This window comes from Apodemus sylvaticus, chromosome 17, assembly GCF_947179515.1.
Source record: "Apodemus sylvaticus chromosome 17, mApoSyl1.1, whole genome shotgun sequence".
Classification (NCBI taxonomy): Eukaryota; Metazoa; Chordata; class Mammalia; order Rodentia; family Muridae; genus Apodemus; species Apodemus sylvaticus.
Window position 1 is genome coordinate 63139912 of NC_067488.1, and position 25137 is coordinate 63165048.

At 42.5% G+C, this 25137-nt stretch overlaps 1 pseudogene; it reads left to right on the forward strand.

The window, feature by feature from the left end:
• The first annotated feature begins 982 nt into the window (after positions 1-982).
• On the forward strand, positions 983-24745 carry LOC127667376 (L-lactate dehydrogenase A chain-like; annotated as a pseudogene).
• The last annotated feature ends 392 nt before the right edge of the window (positions 24746-25137 follow it).

Genomic DNA, 25137 nt, shown 5'->3' on the forward strand with positions numbered 1-25137 from the left:
AGACATTCCTAAAAGTTCATGTAGTCATATGCACATGTTTCCTATCCTATTTAACACAAGCATGCTTCTTCAGTGAGAAGTACCTCTCACTGGTTTCTGATTCTGAGAGATGGAAGGTACATTATACCCTGCCATGCTGTGTGAATAGCTGGGATCTTCACTCAATAGTTCTTTGCAAGCACGTTATCTTCAAAAACTTTCCCTAGCATAGCCCCAGGGCAGCTTCTGACAATCAACCAGTCTTGAAACAGGAGGGGGATTATATTTACCTTCCTTGCTTTAGGTTCATGGTAAACATTTCTCATTGAAATTCTCATGGTAAAAAAATTCTCATTGCTAGAACAGCTGGAGAAAGCAGTGAGACGCTGTGTCCAGCAATAGCCATTCTAGATCTTTCCAGGTTGACTAGCCGCTGTCTCCTGACTTAGAGAAAACTAACCAAACCCATAGCTAAACAAAGTGTACATTTGGAAGAAAACAAAGATTCCTTTTGGAGGGGAAAAAAAGTTTCTTTCTTGCCTGCTTCTTATTTTTAAAAAGTGCAGATCTGGAAGCAATTTAGCAAATCTATCGCATGTAAATTATAATTAACTTTGGACAGAAATCATTTTTTTTAAAGAGGTAGATAAAGTCAAGGCCGGGGAAATTCTCTTCAAATCTTAAACGGCAAGTTAAGTGAGGCAGAAACAGACCCTCCGGCGCTGCCAACTCTACATCCGTGCTAGAATGTTTAAACGGCTGTTACTGTCCAAAAACATTGCATCAAAGTTTTACAGTAACAAAATCTTACACATTTATGACTTGGGTACTCAGAGGGTTTCTGAATATAATTATTTGAATTCATTCTCCAGCCACATAGAATTGAGCGGAATTAAACCTCACACACCAACCCCACAAAAATCACTCAGTCCATTGACAACAGCGTCCACAGAGTAAAATCAACAGTTTGAAGAAACACTAAAAAATACCGCTGCAGGGAAAGATGGCGCTTTGCGGTGTGCGCTCTCCGGGCATTGCATCCTCCGTAGAACACTTGCGGCTCGCGGTTTTTGGTTAGGGAACAACGGTCCAGTGCATCCATCTCTCCGGCCCATGGATGGAAGAAAAGTCAACAAGATGAAAGAGAGTTTTGAACTAAAACCTAAAATAAAAACAGAAGTTGAATCTTCCTGCATGTCAAGCAATCGGCGACTATCAGCTGTTCCTCTGGGATAAAGATTTAGAAAGGTTGCTTGTGCAGAAAAACAAATCTGTTGACCAGTGAGTCAGGTGACCAATGACTGTCAAATTCTTAGATAATGACCATGGAGCTGGGTAGTGGTGGTGCATGCATGCCTGTGATCCCAGCACTTGGGAGGCACAGGCAAGTGGATTTTTGAGTTCGAGGCCAGCCTGGTGTACAGAATGAGTTCCAGGACAGCCAGGGCTACACAGAGAAACCCTGTTGGGGGCGGAGGCGGGGGCGGGGGGCGGGGGGGGGGGAGGTGACCACAGCAACTAAATGGATACAATCTTGGCCAAGCCTTCGATTGCATCTTGTTTTCTGTCAGTCTCATAATTTCTTATGTCTACAACCTAGTCAGGAGGCCAGTTGCAGGTCAGCGGTAATTCTTCTTAGGCATTGCCCTAGAAGGCCCTGTCTCCCTTGCCATTCCTCCTCCTCCTCCTCAGGAGGAGTTACAACCTGAATGGAACAATGCCCATTGCCCCACCATGTCTACCCTCCATTCTACCCCCACCTCTGAAAACCTGTCCTAGGAAGACGACATAACAGCTTCGTTCCCTATGACCTCCAGGGGGACTTGTCACTGAGAGGTATCATAGGAGGACCTAAGATGGGAGCTATCTCTCCAACTTCCTGTCTGCCCCCTACCATGCCATGGTTTGCCCTCAACTCTGTGTTGGTCTCACACAAACCTGTGTGGGATGTCAGGAAAGCCCCTTCTGCAAGTATGTCTGTTGTCTTCCTATGCCATCATTTGTTATGTCACTAAAGAGGTCAAGGGTTTCTGTCTTAATTAGGGTTTTACTGCTGTGAACAGACACCATGACCAATGCAAGTTTTATAAAAGACAACATTTAATTGGGGCTGGTTTACAGGCTCAGAGGTTCAATCTATTGTCATCAAGGAAGAACCATGGCAGCATCCAGGCAGATATGGTGCAGGAGGAGCTGAGAGTTCTACATCTTCATCTGAAGGCTGCTGGTGGAAGACTGACTTCCAGGCAACTAGGGTGAGGGTCTTAAGCCCACACCCACAGTGACACACCTACTCCAACCAGGCCACACCTCCTAATAGGGTCACTCCCTGGGCCATTCACATATGAACCATCACAGTTTCTTTGAAACAATTTGATTATGATTTTTAACAGCGTTGGCTTCCAATAGAATCAGAAGGTATGAAGGTCGCTCTTCCTCATGCCATCTTCTCTGGGCTTCCTGTCATTTCTTGGACCACAGCTCTGTCCGTTTGCTTGTTTGCTTGCTTTTCATGACAGGGTTTCTCTGTGTAGCCCTGGCCATCCTAGAACTCCCTCTGTAGACCAGGCCAATCTCAAAATCAAAGATCCTCCAGCCTCTGCCTTCCAAGCGCCCAGCTGGATAATAACTTTTGACTGACGGTTCTCATTCAGCTTTGACAGTTTCTTTTTCAGGTGTTTTGGTGGTTTTCTTTTTTTCACATTGGTCATATTTTCTTCATCTTTCTCTAGAAACCTTGATCCCATCCCCTAGCTTCAATGCCACCAAAGTACAAAGTACAAAATTGGGTGTGGGATATACTTAGTACCTTATACATGAATATACATGTATTATGTGTCATGACTACCAAATTCCCTCTTTACCCTAGTCACTCTTGCTTCTGTGTGTGTGTGTGTGTGTTGTGTGTGTTCCTTACTCCTTACTTTACACTCTACAGTCACACTTGGGTGTATCTCAAACTCACCATGTGTAAAGTGGGACGGATGCTCTTAGCCACAAATCTCAAGTCTTCTATTTAGGGAACCTGAAGTCTATTTACTTAACCTTTAAATTTTTATCTTTGTCTGTGTGTGTGTGTGTGTGTGTGTGTGTTCGTGTGCTCCTGTGCTTAGTTCTCCCTACCATGCAATTTTCAGGGATTGTGTTCAGATCCTCTATCTTGGAGGTGAATGACTTTCCCTGCTGAACCATCCATCCTACAGGCCCACTAATTCTTGCTACTCTTACCTCACTATCACTGAACTTGTCAGTAGTTAAGTTCACATAAAAATTGTACTTCTTAATGTCCTAAAGTATCTTATTTGTTAATGTAGTGCTTAAGTGTTCACAGAAATAACCAAATTAAAATGGCATCACTAAACTAGGTCCTTAAAACAATAAACAGCATCCTCATGTTCATTTAGATTTATACACGTGATATACATGAAGTAAAGTTAATGTAAATAGACAGAGATCTCTGGAATCCATCTTTAAGTCAAGAAGATGGCTCTAAACAACCCGACTCCCTCACAGGCCCAGAAAGAACCAACTTTGCCAACATAGTAATTCTGGACCTGTGATCTCTGGCATGGCATCCACACTATAGCCTTTACAGAACAATAGGCATCGTGGCTCAACAATAATTGTCCAGGGCTTTTTGTCCCGAATTAGACATTCCATCAAAAAATTACTTGATTTTCCCACCAAGATGTTGGAAAACTTGCAATGGATCTGACATTGGTACTATGTTATCATTAAATTCAATTCTCTTAATGTCATTTCAATTTAGTGAGTCAAGCTACCGATGAAAGACCGATGCTATACTTACCCTTCAAAACTCTGAATAGCAAATCAAATCTCTAAAGAGCAGTGCATCTCCAAATTCAATTACTTGGTCTCATGCTAATATTATGATAAAGCACTGTGGCTACTGTGAGTAATTAAATAACTTAGCAAATCAAATCTCTAAAGAGCCATGTATCTCCAAATTCAATCACTTGGTCTCAGGCTAATATTATAACACAGCACTGTGGGTACTGCAATTAATTAAATAACATTCCCAGAGAATAGCAGTGAAGTGCAGAAGTTCTGTGCACTTGTCTTCACAATGTCTGCTCTGTGGCACGCTCATCCTGAAGAACTCACAATTCAATGCAATATGCAGAAAACCATGACACACATCGAATGACTTCCCAATCACCTTCAAAATCCTCATGAGAAACTTAGCAGAGGAGAAAATCCCATCTACTAGAGTTAGAGGTTTACATCAGAATTTAGGAATTTTTTAATAGGCTGCTATAAGCTGCAACTCCATCGTAGCACTTTTCTAATTTCTGCTCTAAAGCTCTTTTTCACAGAAGACAATGGATGGGAGAACATAGCTCACACACCTCAGTCTGAGAAGCTACAAAAGAAACTGAAGCCCTAAGCCAAAAACACCCAGAAGGCTATTCAGTTCTGTTCACATTACACAGAGGGAAAGTTGCTCATTGGTAGCTATTTTCCTCAGTAGATACAACTCCACAGAGGGAAGGACTGGCCCTGATCTCCCTGTCAATAAGTAGAATACGGCACACCTGCTGGCAAGCATATGATCTTTATAACATGACCAAAGCCAAATAACACAAACACGCAGACTTAGTGTCTGATGTTGACTGCCTAGAGTTGACATTTGAATAAGACCTGAGAGAAGAAGCCCGATGATCATGTGGGCAAAGGGTCCTAAGAAGCTGTGAGCATCTCGCTGGCAATAGAAAAGAGGCCAAAGGTGTGTGTGTGGGGGGGGGGGGATATTAAGAAGATGAAATAAGAAAATGAAGAGAAGTTAAATGTTTAGTTCATAAATGCATCTTCAAAATGGTCTCAGTAGGTTCCATAATTAGAAAGATAAAATACCTTGGATCAGAAACGGTATTTTTAGAGTTTAAGATTTATAAGTAATGAAATAACGCAACAAACTTATAAAAAGACTTGGACATCAAATTCCAGATGAAACCCAACTAGAATGATACAGGCTCTGTGCAGCAGGGGTGGGGAAAATAGGCAGAGCTGTCTGTCTGTCTCTGGAGAGTATGTGACCAGTGCTGTGTTGGTGTTGGTGCACATGGGAGGAGCCTGGAGAAGAGGTATGGGGGGGGGCACCTCTGGAGGCTTAGGGACCAATGGATGGTGTCACAAGTGACAGTGGGACAGATACACTTTTAAAAGGGTTCTGCAACGTGTTTAAAAAGAAGAAGGAAGACCAAAGTGTGGATACTTCTGTCCTTCTTAGAATGGGGATCAAAATACCCATGGGAGGAGATACAGAGACAAAGTGTGGAGCAGAGACTGAAGGAAAGACCATCCAGAGACTGCCCCACCTGGGAATCTATCCCATATACAGTCACCAAACCCAGACACTATTGTGGATGCCAACAAGTGCTTGCTGACAGGAGCCTGATATAGCGGTCTCCTGAGAAGCTCTGCCTGACAAATACAGATGTGGAGGAGCTAGAGAAAGGACCCAAGGAGCTGAAGGGGTTTGCAACCCCATAGGAGGAACAACAATATGAACGAACCAGTACCCCCAGAGCTACCAGGAACTAAACCACCAACCAAAGAGTACACATGGAGGGACCCATGGCTCCAGCCACATATGTAGCAGAAGATGACCTTGTCAAACATCAGTGAGAGGAGAGCCCTTGGTCCTGTGAAGGCTCGACATTCCAGTGTATGGAAATGCCAGGTCAGGGAATGGGAAGGGGGGTTGGTGAGCAGGGGGAGCGGGGATGAGATAAGGGGTTTGGGGAGGGGAAACAAGGAAACGGGATAACATTTGAAATGCAAATAAAGAAAGTATCTAATAAAAAATAAAATAAAACATGGGATGTTAATGGTAAGGCAAGGAGTGCCCCGTCTCTGCCTTCTACTTGGGCACATTCTCGGTAAGCAAAAGATGATTGACAGTCATAGCTTGGCTAAGGAAGTGAGGAGTGTCAGCTGCAGAGGCATCAGAGCCAGGATGCAGTTAAGACATTAGCAGGACTGCTAATATGAGAATATAGCATCATCAGCATGAGAAAATCAGTTAATTTTTTTCCTCATAAGATTACAAAGCATCAGAAAAAAAGGCTGCTTGCTAATGTGTTTATCCTCATTTACTAGGGTGTTTTAAAAACCCAAGTCCTTGGATCTCTTGAAATGTCTGAGTTCATATAAGTTTTCATAAAAACAGTCTGAGGAGTTATAGTACTAAATCAGAAATAGGGACTAGCAGTGGAAGGGGCTGGGAGTCCAGGTTACCTGAGAACTGGTGGGGTGGGCTGGGTGCCTCATGCAGTAAAACCTTGTGACGGGGGAATATATGAACCATCACACATTTTTGAATTGGAAAATAGAGGATTTTGTGTAATATATTCGGATCACAGCTCCCCTGCCCTGGATCCTCCACATCTCCCTCCTACCCAAATCCACAGCCTTTATTCCTCTCCCTCATTAGAAAATAGGCAACTGAACAAACAAAATGAATAGGGCAAACACTAATGATTAAAAAAAAATCCTGAATAAAAGCACAAAAAACACAGATAGAAAGACATATGCACTCATGCACACAGAAATCCCATAGAAACCCAAAATCGGACGCTCTCTATATAAGCAAAAGACCTGCAAGCATTTTTAAAATTTAAAAAAAAAAGCCCAAACAAAGTAATATGAGACATACACCCTTCAAAAATACCACTGAGTTCTTGTCTTCTCCATCTACTGTTGGGCGTGGAGCCTATCCGTAAATGTGGGTTTGTATCCCCAGCAAGCCCGTCTTGAAGAAAATTAATTTTCTTTTGGGAGCCATTGTCAATTAGAGATAGCTTTGGGGTTGGGGATGGTGGTGTGAGTCTCCTTCTTCGGCACCAAGCCCATCAGACTTAGACCCGTGCAAGCTGAGTGCACAATGCCATCGTTTCTGTGAGCGCATACAGGCACCATCACACATTTAAAGCAATTTTCTAGGGGAAAAAATGAGACTTCTACTTCTCAGAAGGATCACAGTCTGTCAGGCAGTCACCCATTCCTGCAGACAGGCATTGGTACAGAGACAGGCATTTTTTGATAAGGATCATGAGATTGGAAACTGGCCGTCTTGTGAGGAGATTGGGAGCTAACTATCTTGTGAGGCAGATGGCTTACTAATGAGGAATTTTAAACAAACCATCGTGCATGGCCCTCCAATTGCAAGATGCTTATTTAGGGGGACTGCTGATACTTTCAGCCTAGAGTTCTGGACTTAATAATATTGAACTTCAGGAAATCTGTTTTAGATTTTAGGCAAAATTAGCAAATGAGGTTAAGGACATTAAGGAATAAAGTGTCTGTCTTATAAGCTCTATTTTATTTTAGTTATATGTTAGACAATTCAAAGCATAAGTAAAATTGAAAAGCTAACTGGTTTGTAAAAGAATATCTTAAAAAATTTTTTCCTGACTTTAAAATAGTAAATTAATGACAGTGGTTTATTAAGTTGGCTCATGATTCATCTAAGTGAGTTTGGGAGCCAGTTGACTAATGCTTTCATAAGTTCTGTCTAGACAGGAAGCTCTGGAAGCCCACCTGTGACTCCCCAAGCCCCAGATAAATCATGTCTGTGAGACGGTCTTGCTCGGAGAATAAAAGCTTGTCACTCACAATATCCACAACTATGAATCTAGAGGCCGGGGATGCTGAGAGAGGCCACTGTGCTAAGATTGCAAGAGCATTGACTCCAGCGGATCTTCTGAAAAGCTCCACGCCTTGTGTGGGTGCAGAGTGTGTGCTCCAGGGGCCTGAGGAAGGCTGGTTGTGGGAATGAAAAGTGTGGACCATCTGTTAAGTTTCCACTCCATAAAGTCTCACTGCCTTCGCTCGTAAATCAATTCCAGGGGCCCTGATTCTTTTCTTTTTCTTTTTCTTTTTTTCTTACACCATCAATTCGACTGACATTTGAGGGTCTGTTTCTCTCTACGCTTAACCCTTGAGAATAACTGGTGTTAGAGCAGCCACTGTACTCTAGGCTGATCCACTGCATTTAAGCCAGGTGTTCAAGCTCTCCTGAGTTATCCTGGTGACTGTGTACCGATCTAACAGAAACGGCAAGTGTGTCACAGCAAAGATGCTGATTGAAATATCCTTCAAGTAATTAGAAATTTTATAGTTATCTTCAAGTTTTGGATTTTAGCAATTTTATTAATGTTTTATTACCAGTTTTATTGATGAAATCCCATTGTCTCTTCCTAATACATATTGAAGAGCTACATGTCTGACCCTCCTCAAGGCCCTGCCTTTGAACCACCCATACTCCGGAGGCAGTTCCATAACTCAGTCACCAAGCACATGTGTAAATAACCAGTACAATGCTGAGCAGAAACTGGAAAAGATTAAGACATATTTGGATTCCATCATCACAATGCCGTATGCATTATACATTAAAAATGGGCAAGTTTGGATTGGATGCAAACAGAAAGAAAAGAAGAACAAACTATAAGCTAAGGAATAGAGTAAAATTCTGAACACAGACTTGATAAAGGAAATTCTTGCCTTGATGGTTCTTGAAGTTTTGTCTCCTCAGTTTAGAGCAGTTGTTTAGGTGGGAAGGCTACACTGGATTCGGGAGAGTCATGCTGTGTCTGCTCAAAGTGAACATCCAAAGATAGGAGTGAATCGGGCACACCAGGTTTCCATGATGCTAATGTATGTGTGTACGCATGCGCTTGGTTACTGGACTGTATGCCGCTCGTGTTACCTAGGCCTGCCAGTTCATTTCTGAGCACATCTTTTTAGTCAATGAGCTTCTCCTGAATTGACAGATTCTGAGGAGACAATGGAGACACAAACTATCTAGCTCTCTTTGCCTTTACTATAATGAAGATATATGATAGCACATGAATTCTCAGGTTATAAAATTGCTTGATTCTATAACCATATAGCCAGCACATAATCAGTCTCTCTCTCTCTCTCTCTCTCTCTCTCTCTCACTCACTCACTTTCTCTCTCTCTCTCTACTTTTTTCTTTCTCCTCTTTCATACACACATACTACAAAGTTAATATCCATTTTACAGCAAAATTATTTGATCCTAGTAGTAGGCTAGTTTGATTTGTTTTCTTACATTTATGCATTAATGCTGTGTTTGTGTGTACTTGCATACAAAGTATGTGTATGTGAGAGAGAGAGGGGTGGAGGAGATGGTGCATGTGGAGGGAAAAGGACAACTTGAAAATATTGGCTCTCTTTTTCTACTGTGTAGGTCGTGAGTACCAAACTCAGGGTGTCTGTCTTGGCAACCAGTGCTTTTAAGGCACTAAACCACCTCACTAGAACAATTTGATGCTTTCATCCATGGTAATATTGCCCCTAAATGAAAACTGTACATATTACTTACATGTTCAATCCACAAATAAATATCAACACATGTCTCATGTATATACATAAGCCACTCCATATGTACATATATTATACATATAACGTTATCATGAAGCACTGATAATATTAAGTGGCTACCATCAAATATGAATCAACACCACTGTTCACCCTAAAAGGAGAACCAGAGGGCGAGTCTGTTGATGAGTTGTGGATTCACTATCCCTTCCCCAGGTTCATCGGAGCTCTTAGTACCTTGTCATGGGGAGTCAAGTCCAGAGAAGTCATGCAATGGGCACTGACCACCCAATAACCCTTCCTTAGTCCTCCAAGAAACACAAGACACATTCTTAAATTCCTTGAAGACAGTCCTGAACTTGGAGCCCATGAGGCCCGATGGGGCTTCCAGGACTGGTTTGGGACCTTTATGAACTCCTATTACCCGGCACCCAGGCAAACCTCAGCGCACACCTTCCACATTAGACGCCATTCTTCCGCCAGTGGGCTGCAGTTCATGTGCTCACATGAATTTTATATTTCTCAACACAGATTACTTATTTTCTCTCACTGCTCAATGTTAATAATTCTTGAAAACATTTGGATGATGGAGCTGGAGAGATGGGTCGGCAGTTAAGAACATGTGTTGCTCTTGCCGAGGACCTGGGTTGGATTCCCAGAGCCCGGGGAGCAGCTCTCTGTGGCCCGAGACTGCAGTCCAAGGGGATTTCCTTTTGATCTTTACAGGCACCAGAGATGCATGTGGTACACAGACACACAAAACAAAATAAATAAATCTACAAAAAAATTCTCCCAAAAGAAAATATTTGGATGATATATCAAGAACAATAAATAAGTAACTTTGTCTAAATTAACAGCAGCTGACTGAACCATTATACAAGAAACCCTTATAAAGAGGTGGATAATATGTTCAAAGAAAAATCCATAAATCCTAGAAAATCCTTTTTCTCTGCCTCCTTAGCACTTTAGGAAAGAACTCAGGGAATTCCCCACTCGGTAAATCTCAGCAATCGAAATACTTGGGGAGACCTTCCATTGGCTTATTTTTTCCAACTCTGCCTTATGCTCCGACACCCAAAAATCTGCTGATAATTCATAGTCTTAAGGATATGTACATGGCAGTGAAGCAAAGCAAAGAGTCCTTTTCTAATTAAACTATCCGAATCATAAATTCACCCCTTAAGTTATATTAAATAACCTTTATACAGTTAGTATATTAAACCTACCCTTGCCTGCCCCAGAACTTTTAGTCCCACCTGGTTACTTTATGAGTTGCCAACAATTGCTTTCCATTCTTTGTGTTTAGAAATTAATAACCTGGTCAGGAAGTTTTCCATTTGGCTAAAGATTCATATAAACTGCTTATTAATTACTTATTGGAAATCATAATGACAGCCTCAGCCGAGACGCGAACAATTAAACGGAATTTTCTAGGAATTCAGTGGGTATACCGTTTTCAATGGTATGCACTTCCGAGGTGAGTCGGTTCACTCTAAGTTGTTAGTGCTTAGTAGTAGTGTGTTCCTGTGTCAGCCTTACAAACATTCAGAGTCATTTCACCAAAGGCTTCTTCTAAGTTTCTTGCAGCAGTTGACACAGAGAGAACTCGGAGAAACACATTACATTCACAGTGATTAGAGGAAACATCAGCATGTTGTTGTGTCCAGGTCATCAATTTGATGAAGAAATTGGCTTTGAAGATTTTGTTTTTGTTTTTGTTTTTTAAAGTAGCACTAATGTTTTAAGAATATAATATTTGAAGCATATTACTATGATTTTTTTAAAGTAGAAACTACTTTAAATTCTCAATTACAGAACTCATTTCAACTTTCTGGCTTCTTAAGAAAAATGTATTTTTAAATTGCTCGTGCATTTAGAATAAAATACATATTCTCCCAGGAAAGAGTGAGGTATTAATTGTATATTTTAATAAGAATTATGATTAAATACTATTAGAAAACTGAAACTGTTGCCCAAAGGCAAGAGTAATTATTTTTCAACTTTTTTACTACTACCAATTTACTATCTTACAGTAGTAATGAGTTCTGCCTCATAGAAATATGATCTTACAGTGATGTTCACACTTACCTACCGCATCCTCAAGTCAAAACTTAAGGATTTACATCTTTTAACCTAAGCAACTAAGTTTAAAATATAGGTGCCTGTAGAGCTCATTCAGACAACGGACTGCCACAGTTCACTTATTAAATGTTCCCCATTATGGAAATTAGATGGAGAAAAGAATCTGTGTCCTCCCCTCAAGGTTTCTCAAATGTTTCTTGATCATGTAGAATTCATTTACTTAGCAATTTTGGAGATTAATTAAAAATGGTAGAAAGAAAACCTCCAAGATGACGTAGTCAAATATCCCATGCTAAAAAGATTATGTGGTTTTGGCTTGACAAATGTGATCTGACATCTGCTGGGCTCTTTTGTAGAAAGGGATAAAGGGACTGGGTTCACCAAGGAGAAAAGACTCCTCACCAGGAAGCAATGCAAGGGACAATCACAGTTTCAAAGGGACCAAGGCCAGGGGACAGATCCACGGGGCAAGGCTCACGGAGATGAAAGGGAGACTTTTCATTCACTTTATATAGAGTGCAGCAGATAAGGAATCCCGTAGATCAAAGCCTTGGAACATAATGGGAACTGATTGAGCACGATGCAATCTTAAAACTTCTGGTCACGAGTTTAATGTGCAAAAGGGAAACAGGCTGTCTGCGTTAGACGGTCTTCGGTTCTATTCTATAATATTTTGTTATGGAATAAGAACTAAGTGAAACCATGAACCTTCCTGACATCCTATTTCTGTTGTGGGGAGTGTACCTCATGTTACAAGGTCACAAAAACACCAGGCTAGGAAAGGTGCCTGGAGGGCAGGCTGCCCAAGATTTATAAGTGTTTTTTAATGCTGTTATCATCTTGATTCTGGAAATTTCAATGTTTACAGGTGACGATTCTTCTGGAAACTATTCTGTAGTTGACTATTACATGGTCAACTGAGCTATTGAAGTTCCCAGACTAATTTTTCAAGGGTCGGCTAACATCTTTATAGTTCCTCAACCCACTACAAGTCCACCCTTCCATGGATAACAAGAATGTAATAGTGTTGCTCAGGAAAAATTAAGTTTGTATTGTTTTGTGGAGAATTGTGTGAATGTCTGTCAGAGTGGAGAAAGCATAAGACACACAGACAGACCTCATTTTTCTGGATGAAGGATAAACATCCTTGGAGAGGTAGAACTGGCTTATCCTAAGGGCAATATCCAGCATTACCTACCTGAAATTTCCCTTTGGTGGGATATAATAAAAAAATATTTTTTCTGTCTTAGGGAACCTTTGAAAGATTGTCTTACTCGGGTGAAGACCAAGGTGACTGCCCCAGAAATTGCAAAAGACAAGAGCTGCAGGCACCGCAGAACTGGAAAAACATTGCATGGTCCCAGAGAACTATTAGTACCTTGGAGAGGGACATGTCATCAGACTTTGTACTCCCTTCTTGAAGGGACTGAAAACACTGCCACCTGGAGACCTGCAGCAGAATGCTATTGGCAGCTGCTGCTGGGCAGAACAGCAGCGACAAAAGCAGGAGCCTGCAGGGGTTGGGCAGGTGTTCTCCCCAAGGGACAGCACTATAGCACTATGTGCAGTAGTGTTTATTTACCTCATCTAAAGGGGGCTTTTCATGGGTCCCTCCTATGAGACCTACTTTTTTTTAAAGTAAATTTTTATTGGATATTTTCTTTATTTACATTTCAAATGTTATCCTCTTTCCCAGTTCCCCCACTCCCAGAAACCCTCTAACCCACCCACCCCTCCCCTGCTTTTATGAGGGTGTTCCTCCACCCACCCACACCCACCTCCCCGCTACCCTCCATTCCCCTATACGGGGGTATCTGTTGAGCCTTCATAGGAACAAGGACCTCTCCTCCCACTGATGCCTGACAAGCCCATCCTCTACTACATATGCAGCTGGAGCCATGTGTACTCCTTGGTTGGTGGCTTAGTCCTTGGGAGCTCTGGGGGTTCTGGTTGAGAGGCCAACTTTTTGCCATTGGGGGAAGAAAAGTGTTTTTCTCAGAACAAACACTTTAAGAGAATTCGGGGCTCCAAATCTTCATTTTAAAAAAAGTTTTAAATGAACCAAATGAAGTTAAGGTCATATTAGCATGCTGCTGAGATTATATAAATTACATTGTTGAGGTTAATTCAGACCAGAGTAGGCCACGACTGGTGTAAAGGACACCACGGGACTCTCTACCTCTAGCAAGTGAGCTCCAAGAAGGAAGAGCTGGATCTCCAGTTCCCCAGGAAACACAGCAGGTGCTTGGCATAGAGTCGTAGCTCACGCCGAGTCCTTTCACAAAGCAACCACTCCAACTGCTCACTGGTAAGAATAGCAGAGAACAACATGGACCAGATCACTTCCTTAGCTTCCACTCGATTGTGAACTTGAGACAGAAATGGATCACCAACGCTTTTTCTCACTAGTCGTGGATTCTATGCTTATGATTCTGGATATGAAGTGTTAGTTTGCCAGAATCTGATAGAAAAAGAAGAGAAATGCCTGGTCAGTGTTTTGCCAAGTGGACTTTCAAGATATACAAAGGCGGTAAGCTTCAGCAAGCCACAATCTTACATTTGGACACTCTTGAAACGTGGGCCGTCTGTTAACACGTAAGACTGGTGATCAAATGATTGAGCACATTTTCATACTGAAGAGGGAAATAAGAATGTACAGATCGCCATTTGTTTAATGACATGCCGCATTCGGAGTTTCCTAACAGAACATGGTCTATTTAAATAAAAGGCAGTTCCGTTTCAGAAATACAGCCTTGGCTATCTTTACATCTATCATGTTACGTATTCTGTACTCTCCCCAAGTAATATTCTTACAACAGCGCATTCAATTATTAGCTCTGTGGTTGCAGCAGCCGCACATCCCGCCTGTCAAGCCACTTAGTGAGACACTCTGACGCTCGCACCGCACGTTCCCACGGCTTACTTTTGTTCACTCCTCAGATCTCCTCCTGGCTGTCTAAGAGCAGTTATCACCAGATTATTCACTATGCACTTCCGGTTTTCCTTGGTCTCCTAGAACTTACCCTGTCTTGTGTTCATCCTATCCTTCGGTAACTCCTAACCGTGTGATCCTTCTAATACAAAGGTGAATAGGCAAACAGCACACAGCTCGCCTGAGTGCTGAGAAGCAGTCTGACGTGCCCGTTCGTGAGCCCAAAAGACCACCAAGGAGCCGACCCCGATGCAGCCGCGCAAAGGTTTTTTTATCGCACAAGTTCGAGTTTGGGCTCACGGCAGATACTGATACAGCAGGACTGGAAGGTAAAGCCCCAAGCCCAGTTTCAAGCAAGCATTTATAAAGGTGAGCGAACAAGCGAGGGAGTCTCTAGCCTGGCACAGGTCTGATTGCAGGGAGAGCTCTTATGGAATGTTGTTGCCCTTTAAAACAATTGGCTGGGGCTGGGAGCCAAACCATAAACTTAACTTCTGCTTTCCTCCTGATTGGTGGTTGTAAGGAAGTGACGTGACAGAGGCAGGCTTATTAGAGAGTAACCTGGAAACTAGCACTAGGTGCAGGTTTGTTGGGGAGTAACCTGGAAAGTTACTGGTCCTAGATTCAGGCTTGTCGGTTAGCTCGAGTTCAACCTTAGGTCAGCTCTTTAAGATGGAGTCGCAACCCAAGATCTGGTCTCTCAGTTAAGTATAGAGAAAAGGCAAATGGGTGTCTGCCAAATAACACCATGTGGAGAGAACACCTAGGTGTGTATACCTGTTGAGAAGATCGGGGCAGGAAACCTGGTGCATACAGATGAGCTAGGCAACAGGGGAACAAGGAGATGTTTCATTTCAGAAGGCAGAACTGTTCTATATGCTATTGGCTTACTAGTCTCTCTATTACATTTGGAAATATTACCTTATTTACAATGATATGCTTATACTACTTATAAAAGTAGCTATCATACAGTAGATGCTCAATAAACATTTGGTAGTATAGACGGTAGCCAGTATTCAGGATGAAGGCCTTCCTTCAGCAGAACGTGATAACACTTCTCTGTGCCTGCATCTGTAAAAGCATGATCTATAGGCCACAGCTCTTGCTTTTACCCCTTGGCATGTTGAAACTGAATTTCTGTGGGTAAAAATGTGAAGAGATGTATTTTTAGAAGCTACTCCAAACAGTGCCTAAGTGTTCTGATATTTTATAATTATTGATCTAAGGCAAGGAGATGACAAGGCCAAGCATTTGGTTAGAATTGAGACCTGAGCCAACGGTTGGGTGTCTAGACAGGAGATTCAATTACCCAAAAGAGCCCAGGGAAGGTTGTCAATGGCCACAGGTTGTGGTCCACACATTCCTGGATCACTGTGATAGGAAATGATTATGTGACAAGCTGTGCCTGAACCCCTGAATAGGGGAGAATAATATCCTCATTGGAAGCAAACACACCCCAGGTTCCAGGCTGATTTGTGAGAATGTTTTGTTTCCACTCCACAAAATGGTATAATATTGTATCCTCCTTATGCAACAGATGGAGAAACTGGGACACACTAAACCAAAGCTTCCCAAGGTGCATCATTAGCAAGTTAATGGTCTGTGCAAAGCCAGACAATCCGCATCCCATTGCTATCATGAACAATGTCTGTCCTTAGACTTGTCTGAGCTCGACAAGTTCGCAATCAAGAAAATTGGAAAGCCTTGGTCAGTAAACCTGTGGTAATACATCCTTCGCTAGAAGGAGACCCATCTGGCAACTTTCAGAACCAAAGGAAGTGAACTATGTCTAGGTTCCTCCCCTCCTTTAAAAACCCTTCCTGATTCCCTGCAGCTGCCCCCTTTGAAGATACAACACGTTCACTTCTCAGTGTTAACTGTTCATGACCTCAGGATGGTGTTCAGTGAAATTCAGGCTCCTCCTAAGCCCTAGGATTCCCTGAAGTGGAAAATCATCTCTGTTCTTGTTCTTTGCCTTCACTTCTTAGCATCTACCACTCAGAAGACAGCAGCACCGCGCATAATACGACACACGTAAAAGTCTTCACGGCTCACGGCTCCGTCTGCTTCCACAGTTCTCTGCTTAGGTAGTCTTCCCAAGAAAACTACCCCATTAGCCAACTTCCAGCTAGCTTCCCTTCCTCATTAACACTCAAGGTGTTTAGGTGTCTGCCTTAGAACACATGTCTTTAAAAGGTTTGTTTTTCTCTATGTGTATGAATATCTGCCTGTTCTGCATGCATACCTGGTCCCCACAGAGGCCAGAACAGGGTGTGTGAGATGTCCTGGAAGTGAAGTTAGAGTCAACATATGATGCTGGGAATTGAGCCTAGGTCCTCTGGGAGAGCAGCCAGTGCTGATAAATGATGAGCCACCTCACCTAGCCCTCAAGCACGCAATCTTAAATTCTAAATGAAAACAGCCTGCATCCTACACCACCGCCATTCAGGTTCGCTTTATAGCACAAGTCCCCAAAGTACCCTTTTATGACTATTTTTATGCCGACTTGCCAAATAAAAACAGACAGTATTGAGTATGGCTAGCTATGTAACTGGGACTCATACTGGGAGTTATCCTGAACTCCAGAAGCTCCTTCAATGCAGAACATGAGGATCTTAGAGAATATACTTCTCATCTGTCAGCCATAGCAAAATCTAAGACAAAAAGGGAAACTACAAAACTGATGTTGTTATAAAAATATACCTTGTGAAAATTACCTCTCATTCCATTCTTTATCAGTCAGTTGAGTCTGGTGATGAACTGTAAAACCTCATTCTCTTTTTTGCCCCACTTCCTAGATAGCAAGTCAACAGACGTGCACTACGAGAAGAGTTTCTTCAAATGCGTTCTTGTGAGGACTAGTCACGCCTAATATGCTGTAGGTTTAAGTAGAAAGACAATGGCCTGATTAGCTTCCCTCGAGTTGAGTGTGGTGGGTGGGTGGCTCAAATGGAATCAAGCCTCAATAAATGAGGTAAAGGATGGGTGGGTATGAACGCTCAGTACTGTCTTCAAGGAAGGGCAAGGATGGGCACAAAACCAAAGCCTGTGGAAAGCCCAAGCCAGGCCAACTTACAGCATGGAGTTGGGAGCAAATCCCGCCCCTAGCCCAGAGCTATTGGCAATCACTAACTGCTGGGAGAAGAGAAAGCTTTCTCTACAAGTGTAGCTCCTGGTACGTTGACAATTCTCTACTAGGAGACCTCGCGCGCGCACAGACACACACACAGACACACACACACTTGGTATCACAAATTGATCTGGAATGGTTTAAGAAAAAAAAAGACCTAAAGTTGGTGAAGGGGGCGTCTAGGAAGAGTAGTAGGGGTGAGGATAATCAAAACATTGCACAAAACTCTCAATGGAGTATTTTTAAAGAAAAATCCACAGACTTTCATGGACTGTTTTGTTTAAATTCTGAAGAAAAAAATATTGCTTATGAAAATCTTTTGGAATATAAGTTAAAAATAACAATTTAGAAGTTGGGTTTAAGATCTGATGACTATCTGGCTTAGATTTTAAAAATCGTGTTTGTCCAGGAATTATGGATAACGAGCCATTCGATTTTGCTTGATGGAGACGATTCTATCTGATCTTTGTAATCTCTTGTTTTCATAATATTTGAACAACTCTATAAGAAGAGATGTTTCAGCATATTATGTCATATAATTCAGAAGACTGTTTGCTAAACAAAAAATCAGAAGGAATGCACAAAGAACATTTATGTGTGTAAGAGCAAATAACGGTCAGGAGAGAAGATAGACAAGGTGAAGAGAGGGACCACGCTATATGGAGGCCATAGTCCAAAGTACATCACTACTCCATCCTTGTTGGGTTTCCTTGAAACCCTTTCAGGGGCAGGCAGGGGCTTTCACAAAGGAGGCCTTCAAGACATGCACTTAATGTTCTTTCAAATGTCCTCCCCTGTGAAATTTTTCCTCTCATGACATCTCTTATACTGCTCTGCCTGCAGAGTATAATCATCGTTTGAGCAACTTAGTGGACCCTGCCTTACTTAATGGGCATTGGGGATGTAACTGATTTCAAGTGGGCAGAGTTCCGCTTAGTTCTTTGTAATATATGGCCTTCTGATCAAGCGCACAGAAAACTGTGAGATTAAATTGAAGCACACATCCTGCAGCATCAGAGAGTAGCTAAGGACTGAAACTTGCATTAACGCGTGTCGATTTAACGATCAGAAGTCTCACTAAATCCAGCCAAGTGGATCAAATTAAACTATCCCAGGGTCAAAATGAATTTCTGAAAATAAGCACATGTATAAAAATATATGGCCAAACATTGAGAGCACCCACTACAAAGTTGGCCTACATCGTAGAACAATTCCCCCCCCAATATTCCAAAGGAAATGTGTTTATCTTACCCACTTATTTCGAATCTCTTATAATTTTGCACACAGCCTTACAATTATAAAATCTTAAAATTGCATATACTTCTTAGGTGTATTCTTAGTTGGAATTATAGGGGAAAAATGAAAATTGTGCAACTAAACCTGATGTTCTAAAAGAGTTGGTGCTTGTTCTCATAATCCTGGGGGTCTGAATGGGTTTCACTGAGATTTCCCTCTGGCATCCTCTGGGATCCTGCCTTTGAAAATGATTGAAATTAACAATCTACTAATTATACCATTTAAACTCATCTCTTCATTTGGAAGTTGTTTTTTTTTTTTCAAATTTCTTTAGATGGTGCTCAAGTCGATGACTCCTAGAAATCACAGAAATAACTTTATAACAACTAAAAATTCTGGTTTTTAATATATGTCCTATAATGCAAAAAATACAGCCTTAAATTGCATGGCATTATTAATGTAATATTAACTTTATTTCCACTTCTCATTGTGCAGCCATTCTTTCAGGTAAAATAAATCAAATATGATCTTCTTAAAAAATAATTGTATGTGTGGGGAGGGAGGCACATGGCACGTTGTGGACGTGGATGTTAAAAAACAACTTTGGGTAGTTAGTTTTGTCTGTGTCTCAGTCTCTGTCTCTCTGTCTCTCCGTCTATCTCTGTCTGTCTCTTTTTCTCTGTCTCTTTTTCTCTCTCTGATCAAACATGGGTCACTAGGCTCACACAGCAGGCAGGCACAGCCACCCACCAAGCCAACTTGTCAGAGTAAATGTGATCCTACACATTGATGTTGAGAGCAGTAAAGCCATGGATTTATTAAAAATAGTCGGCTGGAATCTGCCCTACCTAATTGTATTCCTGTAGAGTTTTTAAGTGATTAATTCTAGATGAGCTGAAAGACAGTCCTTTATTAAGGGTGTAGAGTTCACTTTTGTTTCCCAGGTTCTTCTACTTCTATTGATGACATTCAAAACACTATCCCTTAAAAGACACAAACGGTACGCTGCAGAAAAGTATGGCTCTCAGGTGCTAATAGACCTCTAAATGCAGACAACTAGCCTACATTCTAAGCCTCAGTCTATTTGGATAAGGACAGTAGCTCCAATTTGACAGTGAGAAAAGCTGAGGTCGCACAGGCAAAACACTTCACACATAAAACCCCTGGTATGTGAAGGTGGGGGATTCAAAATATAAAAATTATAACCAATGTTAATGGCACAAAATCTGGGTGTCTTTCTGTCCTTAACTATGAGTTCTGGGCAAGCCATCAAGTTCCCTGACTTGTATTTCCCATGGGTGATAGAGGACATGGCCAATGTCCAGATCCTCATGTGCAGAATGTGGTGCTGAGAAATTAATAGGATGCTATATATGAGCACAGAATATGATCGTACATGTGCTGTGTCACCACCCTAATTTATAGATGAGAAAACTCACACCACCATGTATCATCCTCCTTCCCGCTAACAAATGATAGCACTGGGACTTGAAATCAAAACTCCAGCTCCTGAACTCAGAACCCAGTTCACGTTATGACACAGATACATCACATACAGCTCTTAAGGGCTTGCTTCGAGTAGGCCTGGATTAGTCCCAGAACCTGGGATGAGATTAAGCTGAAACAAGAAGAAAGCTCAGCTGCTTATGTGGAAGCTCGCAGGAGAGGAGAGTTGGGACAGCTGCATACCAGCCTGTTCCTAACAGCACACCCAGCCGTGATGGCGTTTGACATTCGCGAGGCAGTTGGCGTTTCTTTCCTCATGCATAGGTGTTTACCCTGATTCCACTATTTCATCCTTCGATATGTTTTCACTGTGCACCCTTCTCCCCGACTCACACAGCTGCCTCTCCAGGGGGGCCTTTTACCACCATTGCAATGAGCAAACGACCTCAGCCTGGTGCCTCTTCCGCCAAGTTGCCCTCTGGACTCTTCCAACCGCCTCACTTCTCCGTGCTGCTCAGGAGTCGGCTCCCTCCAGCTGGAGAAGCAAGCTCTGTGCCTCTCTCTTCCCAAACTCCACGTTCCCGAATTTTATGTGGATAGCTTGAAACTGTCCATTCTGGGTGTGTTTATGCTCCTGAAGTCAACAGATACTATAAACAAAGCTTCCTTTTCCCAAGAGAACCAAGCCATTAAATGTGTCACGGCACAGATCTGATCTGATGTAGTGACTCCTCGTGGTACCCTTCGCAGTCTCCAATAAAGAGAGCATTCAATATGTATTTGCTCAAAAATATGAGATTCTATCTCTTTTCTCCTCACAGGACTCGTGTCATTCTGACACAGTTCACCCACTCCCGGTGGCCTGGCCTCCCAATCTCTCTCATTCTGCCCTTCCTTACAAAGTTGATAGTGCTTTCCTCATCTCTAAGAACATGTTCCACAAAAGCTGGTGATACCAGCTCTGGGGTGGGCAGGTCCTATGATCACCCCCACTCCCTATAAAACCTCACTCTGTTGACTTTCTCAATTCTACTGCTTCTCGGACCCACATAAAGTTCTAGCATTTCGTGCTGCCCATTATTCTAAAACCTTCTAAACCTTGGATGGATGGATGGTTCATTCATTTGGGGTTTATTTTGTATTCTTTTGTAACTTTATTTTTTTTCCAAATCCTATTTTTAACTGTGGTCCATAAACACTTTAATCTTCCTTTTAGCCCATCACCCACCAGAGGTAGTAGGGGAAAAAAGGATACAGGGGAAGTGGAACTGTTTAGAAAGGTTCTTTGGGGCAACTCCCATCTGTATTGTGTGGAAATCAGTGATTCAGTTCATAGGTTAGCAGGCAGCAGCAGCTTGGTCTACTCTCAACCACTTCACGGATACACCAGCAGTCCAGCTAGAGTCGAGTTAGCAACAGTGATGACCTGACCTAGCAGAGACAGCCAGGCCTCAGCCTTGGCTCCAGTCAGCAGGAGGCACCCGGTGGGACACCAGGAAAAGTTCTCAGGCTGTGTCGCTCTCAGGGAAGCAAAGATCAGCAAAGACTCGAGACTCACAAATGTTGCAAAACTAGCTGTACCAGCAAGCGAAGGTCTGTCTCATCACTCCGCGGAGTCCTATTTGCCCCTCCAAACATCTCCTGTCTTCCACATGCCCTACCTCAGCACATGCATCCAATCAGCCCACTCCTTGGAAGCGGCAACAAACTGCAGCACACCACCAGTTTTTTGGTGTGTTTCTCTCTATGGCGTCCCAACCAATACAGCTCAACTACACAATGTAAGGCAGTCCAATACATGTGTGTCATCAGCAAAGCATCTTTCATTACATGTTCTTTCACGTGCTTGCTTTAGCAGAACATCCTTTCTCCTCTGTCTGCTTTAGTGAAATGTTCCTTCATGAGTCGGCCTTAGCCTTTCACATGTGTGTCCACTTTCACAAATCGTTCCTTCACGTGTTTGCCCTAGCCAAACACCATCCAACTGACTTTCCAAAGAGCCCTTAAGTTTCCACTTCGTTCTTTCTTGCCTGTTAATTTTATTTCTGTGCCTTATCAAAGAATCCTTGAAAATGATGTCTACATAGCTTTCTTGTTGCTGTTTTGGACACCAAGCAATAGACATTAGAACTGTGAAGTTTTTTCCAGATGAAGGGTTTCCAAATACTCCCCTATAGTCTGGCAAAAATCTTTCTTCTCATGATAAGTCTCTTTCCATGCACTTGGTACTAGGCCCTTCCACAAACCTGTGTGCACCATATCACAATCTGTTTAGAGACTCCTGAGCCCCATTCCTACAGGCTTCATGGGTGTCGGAGGCAGCCAAAGCCACCAGGATGGAGTTTCCTAGGCTCTTGTCCTCCCCTGGAATACAATACTTTTAAGTGAAATCGTTTTTTCTACATTAAACCATGAAAATGTACTACAGGGAAAAACGCACAAATGAGTTGCATTGCGTGAGGTGTACCAAGCATAGACTTTCAAACCAATAGTTGCTAAAGCTTGTCAAGTGGCACTAGAATAAGCTTGCAGCATTTAAATGTAGCAATTCGATAATATTAAATGTTACATTGATTATTTATTTGTATTATCTGTGTTGGTTTGCATCGATGTGCATGGGCACAGGAATGCCACCTCCCAAAAGAAAGCATTCTTAGTCTGCCATTCAGGCTTGCTGCATCACTGGTTCTCAACCTACGGGTCGCGACCCCTTTGGAATCAAATCATGAAGGTTGTGTATGAGATATCCTGCACACATCAGGTACTTATTATAAGTCACAACAGTAGCCAAATCACAGTTATGAAGTAGCCATGAAAAGAAATTTATGGTGGCGGGTCATCATAATAACATGGGGAACTGCATTAAAGACTCATAGCATGAAGAAGGCTGTGAACTACTCCTCACACTTATTTTGCAGATAAAATGACCTTTATTTATGAAACGTTCACAGTGCTGAAATATCATTGTTAGTGAGATACTTTACATATGGAATTGAAATAGGTCATTGAATAGTTTTCTCTACATCCGTTCTCACCAAGCTTAACTGTAGTGTAGCTACATCCACATCTTGGGGCACGTGGGCTGCCCTGCTGGACCACTGTGACAAAGCTATGACAGATTATCTTATAAAATCACCAAAATGTATCTCCGTGTGGTTCGAGAGACTGAGAACTCCACGGCCGAGGAAACTAGGTTATCCATGTCTGTTGAGGCCGCCCTCTGCATCCAGGAGGGAATCTCTAGATATGTCTTCACCTGGAGAAGGGAGAAAAGCTGTCTCCCAAGGAGTGTGGGTGCCTTTCACCATCATTTATAAGGATATAAGGATATAAGGATATATTTATAAGGAAATAAATTCCCTTCAGTGGAAGTCGATCCCTCAAAACTCAGTCACTTCCCTAAAGGCTGCTCTTTGAAAAATGATGACAGTGTGGACTAAGTTTCACCATGAGTTCTGCAGGGCAATAAATGAATATATTTGCAATAAATGGTTGACTCTGGCCTGGGCTTTCCAAACACTGGCCAACCCAAAGGTTTTGGAACAAACTCTTGAACAGGTTCCCGAAAGGTGAGATTGAGAGTTTGTGGGATGTCCTGCTTGGGGGAGGCTTCTATTCCATGCTCAAGATGTGCAGGTTATTTTTGGAAGCAACTCGGTTTATGGTAAATTCCTGGTTTAGTTCACCTAGAATCTAGACCATATTCTGTCTACTTGACTCAGAAAACTGGAGGCTGAGTAAGTAATGGGAAGAGAGGCTCCCCATGCTTACACATGGACATCAAAGTCTGAGCGAGCTGTTGTTGATGGTCACAGGTCGCATGTTCCTGTGAGGATTAAGCACTATTTTCTCCCCACAGTGGGGGGCAAGCATCTAGAAGCCTAGGTGCTGTACTGTAAACTTTTAAGCTTTAGTTCTTTTAGCTCATATCCTTTGCTAGATAAACAGACCTTGTGAAGTACAGTCCTTACTGCAAGCTACTTATTGTCTCAAATCCAGTAGATACCTTGACCTATGTGGCTTGGAAAATTAGTGGTTTTCCGAGTTATTGGAAGTGGTTGCAACCTGGATTCAGTTGGGTTCCAAGTTCACCTGCTGAGCTGTCATGGGTGGGTCCTTGGGGGAGCATGGTGGCTCCAGTGTGCCTGTGTAGAGTGGGGGAGCATGGTGGCTCCAGTGTGCCTGTGTAGAGCGATGTGAACATTGATGGCATCTCCCCAAAGTCTCTGAAGCCAGAACTGGGCACTGATGCAGATAAGTAGTAGTAGAAGGAGTAGAAGGATGTTCACAAGCAGGTGATTGACAGTGCATATGAGGGGATCAAACAGAAAGCCACTGGCCTCTCTGAGGCAGAGTTGGTCAAGAGCATTAGGAAGAACCTCAGGCAGGTGCATTACATCGCCACCATGATTAAAGGTCTCTATGGAATCAATGATGATGTCTTCCTTAGTGTTCCATTATCCTGGGACAAAACAGAATCTTGGATGTTGTGAAGGTGACATTGACTCCTGAGAAGGGGCTGGCCTAAAGAGTGCAGATACCCTCTGGGGAATCCAGAAGGAGCTGCCGTTCTAAAGTCTTCCCAGTGTCCTAGTACCTCACTGTCCAGGCTGCAGCACAGTTTCTATGGAGACCACACACTGTCTCCTCCTTATTTGAGCTGTGGTTAGTACAGTTGTGTTAAGATGGTCTGGGGGAGATCCTCAGTTCCCACATCTCTACCCTGCTGTCAAGTGGTCCTTGTGTAGTGGTAACCTGCTTAGTGTGACAGTCCCACTGTGTCTGAGACACACTGCCAACTGTGTGCAGGCTTCGATTACCCTGTGAGCCTCCTGTATTACTTCACTGCCCACCCTCACCAAACACGCCTAGGCCAACGAGTTTCCAGCAGTGTGTAAGCTCATTATGTGTATCTTGTGTATATATGTTCTACAGGATAATTTATGTATTCTATGTGTCTGTGGTGC